This window comes from Corythoichthys intestinalis, unplaced genomic scaffold (genome assembly GCF_030265065.1).
Source record: "Corythoichthys intestinalis isolate RoL2023-P3 unplaced genomic scaffold, ASM3026506v1 HiC_scaffold_30, whole genome shotgun sequence".
NCBI lineage: Eukaryota > Metazoa > Chordata > Actinopteri > Syngnathiformes > Syngnathidae > Corythoichthys > Corythoichthys intestinalis.
Genome location: NW_026651599.1, coordinates 816,890 through 824,136, shown reverse-complemented (window position 1 = coordinate 824,136; position 7,247 = coordinate 816,890).

Sequence of the window (7,247 nt, the reverse complement as noted above, 5' to 3'; positions counted from 1 at the left end):
ATCTAGTAGTTACATTTGAAAATTTTGTTCTAGGAAATTTTGTTTGAGCGCAATCATCAAACTTAATTAAAAAAGTCATTTAAGCCTTTTCACAGTGAGATCTATGCGATATGGCCGAGAAATGTAATTTTGATGTTAACTCCCAAACCGCTGCGCAGAAGTCAACCAAACTTCACCCATTAGTGTATTGTATCACAATCTAGTAGTTACATGTGGAAATTTGGTTATAGGACATTTGATTTGAGCGCAATCCTCAAACTTAGGTCAAAAAAGCCATTTAAGCCTTTTCACAGTGAGATCTATGCGATATGGCCGAGAAATGTAATTTTGATGTTAACTCCCAAACCATTGCGCAGAAGTCAACCAAACTTCACCCAATAGTGTATTGTATCACAATCTAGTAGTTACATTTGAAAATTTTGTTCTAGGAAATTTTGTTTGAGCGCAATCATCAAACTTAATTAAAAAAGTCATTTAAGCCTTTTCACAGTGAGATCTATGCGATATGGCCGAGAAATGTAATTTTGATGTTAACTCCCAAACCGCTGCGCAGAAGTCAACCAAACTTCACCCAATAGTGTATTGTATCACATTCTAGTAGTTACATTTTAAAATTTCGTTCAAGGACATTTGGTTTGAGCGCAATTATTAAACTTAGATCAAAAAAGCCATTTAAGCCTTTTCACAGTGAGATCTATGCGATATGGCCGAGAAATGTAATTTTGATGTTAACTCCCAAACCGCTGCGCAGAAGTAAACCAAACTTCACCCATTAGTGTATTGTATCACAATCTAGTAGTTACATGTGGAAATTTGGTTCTAGGACATTTGATTTGAGCGCAATCCTCAAACTTAGGTCAAAAAAGCCATTTAAGCCTTTTCACAGTGAGATCTATACGATATGGCCGAGAAATGTAATTTTGATGTTAACTCCCAAACCGCTGCGCAGAAGTCAACCAAACTTCACCCAATAGTGTATTGTATCACATTCTAGTAGTTACATTTGAAAATTTCGTTCTAGGACATTTGGTTTGAGCGCAATTATTAAACTTAGGTCAAAAAAGCCATTTCAGCCTTTTCACAGTGAGATCTATGCGATATGGCCGAGAAATGTAATTTTGATGTTAACTCCCAAACCGCTGCGCTGAAGTAAACCAAACTTCACCCAATAGTGTATTGTATCACAATCTAGTAGTTACATTTGAAAATTTGGTTCTAGGACATTTGATTTTAGCGCAATCATCAAACTTAATTAAAAAAGTCATTTAAGCCTTTTCACAGTGAGATCTATGCGATATGGCCGAGAAATGTAATTTTGATGTTAACTCCCAAACCGCTGCGCAGAAGTAAACCAAACTTCACCCATTAGTGTATTGTATCACAATCTAGTAGTTACATGTGGAAATTTGGTTCTAGGACATTTGATTTGAGCGCAATCCTCAAACTTAGGTCAAAAAAGCCATTTAAGCCTTTTCACAGTGAGATCTATACGATATGGCCGAGAAATGTAATTTTGATGTTAACTCCCAAACCGCTGCGCAGAAGTCAACCAAACTTCACCCAATAGTGTATTGTATCACAATCTAGTAGTTACATTTGAAAATTTCGTTCTAGGACATTTGGTTTGAGCGCAATTATTAAACTTAGGTCAAAAAAGCCATTTCAGCCTTTTCACAGTGAGATCTATGCGATATGGCCGAGAAATGTAATTTTGATGTTAACTCCCAAACCGCTGCGCAGAAGTCAACCAAACTTCACCCAATAGTGTATTGTATCACAATCTAGTAGTTACATTTGAAAATTTTGTTCTAGGACATTTTGTTTGAACGCAATCATCAAACTTAATTAAAAAAGTCATTTAAGCCTTTTCACAGTGAGATCTATGCGATATGGCCGAGAAATGTAATTTTGATGTTAACTCCCAAACCGCTGCGCAGAAGTCAACCAAACTTCACCCATTAGTGTATTTTATCACAATCTAGTAGTTACATGTGGAAATTTGGTTCTAGGACATTTGATTTGAGCGCAATCCTCAAACTTAGGTCAAAAAAGCCATTTAAGCCTTTTCACAGTGAGATCTATGCGATATGGCCGAGAAATGTAATTTTGATGTTAACTCCCAAACCGCTGCGCAGAAGTCAACCAAACTTCACCCAATAGTGTATTGTATCACAATCTAGTAGTTACATTTGAAAATTTTGTTCTAGGACATTTTGTTTGAACGCAATCATCAAACTTAATTAAAAAAGTCATTTAAGCCTTTTCACAGTGAGATCTATGCGATATGGCCGAGAAATGTAATTTTGATGTTAACTCCCAAACCGCTGCGCAGAAGTCAACCAAACTTCACCCATTAGTGTATTGTATCACAATCTAGTAGTTACATGTGGAAATTTGGTTATAGGACATTTGATTTGAGCGCAATCCTCCAACTTAGGTCAAAAAAGCCATTTAAGCCTTTTCACAGTGAGATCTATGCGATATGGCCGAGAAATGTAATTTTGATGTTAACTCCCAAACCGCTGCGCAGAAGTCAACCAAACTTCACCCAATAGTGTATTGTATCACAATCTAGTAGTTACATTTGAAAATTTTGTTCTAGGACATTTTGTTTGAACGCAATCATCAAACTTAATTAAAAAAGTCATTTAAGCCTTTTCACAGTGAGATCTATGCGATATGGCCGAGAAATGTAATTTTGATGTTAACTCCCAAACCTCTGCGCAGAAGTCAACCAAACTTCACCCATTAGTGTATTGTATCACAATCTAGTAGTTACATGTGGAAATTTGGTTATAGGACATTTGATTTGAGCGCAATCCTCAAACTTAGGTCAAAAACGCCATTTAAGCCTTTTCACAGTGAGATCTATGCGATATGGCCGAGAAATGTAATTTTGATGTTAACTCCCAAACCGCTGCTCAGAAGTCAACCAAACTTCACCCAATAGTGTATTGTATCACAATCTAGTAGTTACATTTGAAAATTTTGTTCTAGGAAATTTTGTTTGAGCGCAATCATCAAACTTAATTAAAAAAGTCATTTAAGCCTTTTCACAGTGAGATCTATGCGATATGGCCGAGAAATGTAATTTTGATGTTAACTCCCAAACCGCTGCGCAGAAGTCAACCAAACTTCACCCATTAGTGTATTTTATCACAATCTAGTAGTTACATGTGGAAATTTGGTTCTAGGACATTTGATTTGAGCGCAATCCTCAAACTTAGGTCAAAAAAGCCATTTAAGCCTTTTCACAGTGAGATCTATGCGATATGGCCGAGAAATGTAATTTTGATGTTCACTCCCAAACCGCTGCGCAGAAGTCAACCAAACTTCACCCATAGTGTATTGTATCACAATCTAGTAGTTACATGTGGAAATTTGGTTATAGGACATTTGATTTGAGCGCAATCCTCAAACTTAGGTCAAAAAAGCCATTTAAGCCTTTTCACAGTGAGATCTATGCGATATGGCCGAGAAATGTAATTTTGATGTTAACTCCCAAACCGCTGCGCAGAAGTCAACCAAACTTCACCCAATAGTGTATTGTATCACAATCTAGTAGTTACATTTGAAATTTTTGTTCTAGGACATTTTGTTTGAACGCAATCATCAAACTTAATTAAAAAAGTCATTTAAGCCTTTTCACAGTGAGATCTATGCGATATGGCCGAGAAATGTAATTTTGATGTTAACTCCCAAACCGCTGCGCAGAAGTCAACCAAACTTCACCCAATAGTGTATTGTATCACAATCTAGTAGTTACATTTGAAAATTTTGTTCTAGGAAATTTTGTTTGAGCGCAATCATCAAACTTAATTAAAAAAGTCATTTAAGCCTTTTCACAGTGAGATCTATGCGATATGGCCGAGAAATGTAATTTTGATGTTAACTCCCAAACCGCTGCGCAGAAGTCAACCAAACTTCACCCATTAGTGTATTGTATCACAATCTAGTAGTTACATGTGGAAATTCAGTTATAGGACATTTGATTTGAGCGCAATCCTCAAACTTAGGTCAAAAAAGCCATTTAAGCCTTTTCACAGTGAGATCTATGCGATATGGCCGAGAAATGTAATTTTGATGTTAACTCCCAAACCGCTGCGCAGAAGTCAACCAAACTTCACCCATTAGTGTATTGTATCACAATCTAGTAGTTACATGTGGAAATTTGGTTATAGGACATTTGATTTGAGCGCAATCCTCAAACTTAGGTCAAAAAAGCCATTTAAGCCTTTTCACAGTGAGATCTATGCGATATGGCCGAGAAATGTAATTTTGATGTTAACTCCCAAACCGCTGCGCAGAAGTCAACCAAACTTCACCCAATAGTGTATTGTATCACAATCTAGTAGTTACATTTGAAAATTTTGTTCTAGGAAATTTTGTTTGAGCGCAATCATCAAACTTAATTAAAAAAGTCATTTAAGCCTTTTCACAGTGAGATCTATGCGATATGGCCGAGAAATGTAATTTTGATGTTAACTCCCAAACCGCTGCGCAGAAGTCAACCAAACTTCACCCATTAGTGTATTTTATCACAATCTAGTAGTTACATGTGGAAATTTGGTTCTAGGACATTTGATTTGAGCGCAATCCTCAAACTTAGGTCAAAAAAGCCATTTAAGCCTTTTCACAGTGAGATCTATGCGATATGGCCGAGAAATGTAATTTTGATGTTAACTCCCAAACCGCTGCGCAGAAGTCAACCAAACTTCACCCAATAGTGTATTGTATCACAATCTAGTAGTTACATTTGAAAATTTTGTTCTAGGACATTTTGTTTGAACGCAATCATCAAACTTAATTAAAAAAGTCATTTAAGCCTTTTCACAGTGAGATCTATGCGATATGGCCGAGAAATGTAATTTTGATGTTAACTCCCAAACCTCTGCGCAGAAGTCAACCAAACTTCACCCATTAGTGTATTGTATCACATTCTAGTAGTTACATTTGAAAATTTCGTTCTAGGACATTTGGTTTGAGCGCAATCCTCAAACTTAGGTCAAAAAAGCCATTTAAGCCTTTTCACAGTGAGATCTATGCGATATGGCCGAGAAATGTAATTTTGATGTTAACTCCCAAACCTCTGCGCAGAAGTCAACCAAACTTCACCCAATAGTGTATTGTATCACATTCTAGTAGTTACATTTGAAAATTTCGTTCTAGGACATTTGGTTTGAGCGCAATCCTCAAACTTAGGTCAAAAAAGCCATTTAAGCCTTTTCACAGTGAGATCTATGCGATATGGCCGAGAAATGTAATTTTGATGTTAACTCCCAAACCGCTGCGCAGAAGTCAACCAAACTTCACCCATTAGTGTATTGTATCACAATCTAGTAGTTACATGTGGAAATTTGGTTATAGGACATTTGATTTGAGCGCAATCCTCAAACTTAGGTCAAAAAAGCCATTTAAGCCTTTTCACAGTGAGATCTATGCGATATGGCCGAGAAATGTAATTTTGATGTTAACTCCCAAACCGCTGCGCAGAAGTCAACCAAACTTCACCCAATAGTGTATTGTATCACAATCTAGTAGTTACATTTGAAAATTTTGTTCTAGGAAATTTTGTTTGAGCGCAATCATCAAACTTAATTAAAAAAGTCATTTAAGCCTTTTCACAGTGAGATCTATGCGATATGGCCGAGAAATGTAATTTTGATGTTAACTCCCAAACCGCTGCGCAGAAGTCAACCAAACTTCACCCATTAGTGTATTTTATCACAATCTAGTAGTTACATGTGGAAATTTGGTTCTAGGACATTTGATTTGAGCGCAATCCTCAAACTTAGGTCAAAAAAGCCATTTAAGCCTTTTCACAGTGAGATCTATGCGATATGGCCGAGAAATGTAATTTTGATGTTAACTCCCAAACCGCTGCGCAGAAGTCAACCAAACTTCACCCAATAGTGTATTGTATCACATTCTAGTAGTTACATTTGAAAATTTCGTTCTAGGACATTTGGTTTGAGCGCAATCCTCAAACTTAGGTCAAAAAAGCCATTTAAGCCTTTTCACAGTGAGATCTATGCGATATGGCCGAGAAATGTAATTTTGATGTTAACTCCCAAACCGCTGCGCAGAAGTCAACCAAACTTCACCCAATAGTGTATTGTATCACAATCTAGTAGTTACATTTGAAAATTTTGTTCTAGGACATTTTGTTTGAACGCAATCATCAAACTTAATTAAAAAAGTCATTTAAGCCTTTTCACAGTGAGATCTATGCGATATGGCCGAGAAATGTAATTTTGATGTTAACTCCCAAACCGCTGCGCAGAAGTCAACCAAACTTCACCCAATAGTGTATTGTATCACAATCTAGTAGTTACATTTGAAAATTTTGTTCTAGGACATTTTGTTTGAGCGCAATCCTCAAACTTAGGTCAAAAAAGCCATTTAAGCCTTTTCACAGTGAGATCTATGCGATATGGCCGAGAAATGTAATTTTGATGTTAACTCCCAAACCGCTGCGCAGAAGTCAACCAAACTTCACCCATTAGTGTATTGTATCACAATCTAGTAGTTACATGTGGAAATTTGGTTATAGGACATTTGATTTGAGCGCAATCCTCAAACTTAGGTCAAAAAAGCCATTTAAGCCTTTTCACAGTGAGATCTATGCGATATGGCCGAGAAATGTAATTTTGATGTTAACTCCCAAACCGCTGCGCAGAAGTCAACCAAACTTCACCCAATAGTGTATTGTATCACATTCTAGTAGTTACATTTGAAAATTTCGTTCTAGGACATTTGGTTTGAGCGCAATTATTAAACTTAGGTCAAAAAAGCCATTTAAGCCTTTTCACAGTGAGATCTATGCGATATGGCCGAGAAATGTAATTTTGATGTTAACTCCCAAACCGCTGCGCAGAAGTAAACCAAACTTCACCCATTAGTGTATTGTATCACAATCTAGTAGTTACATGTGGAAATTTTGTTCTAGGACATTTGATTTTAGCGCAATCCTCAAACTTAGGTCAAAAAAGCCATTTAAGCCTTTTCACAGTGAGATCTATGCGATATGGCCGAGAAATGTAATTTTGATGTTAACTCCCAAACCGCTGCGCAGAAGTCAACCAAACTTCACCCATTAGTGTATTGTATCACAATCTAGTAGTTACATGTGGAAATTTGGTTCTAGGACATTTGGTTTGAGCGCAATTATGAAACTTAGGTCAAAAAAGCCATTTAAGCCTTTTCACAGTGAGATCTATGCGATATGGCCGAGAAATGTAATTTTG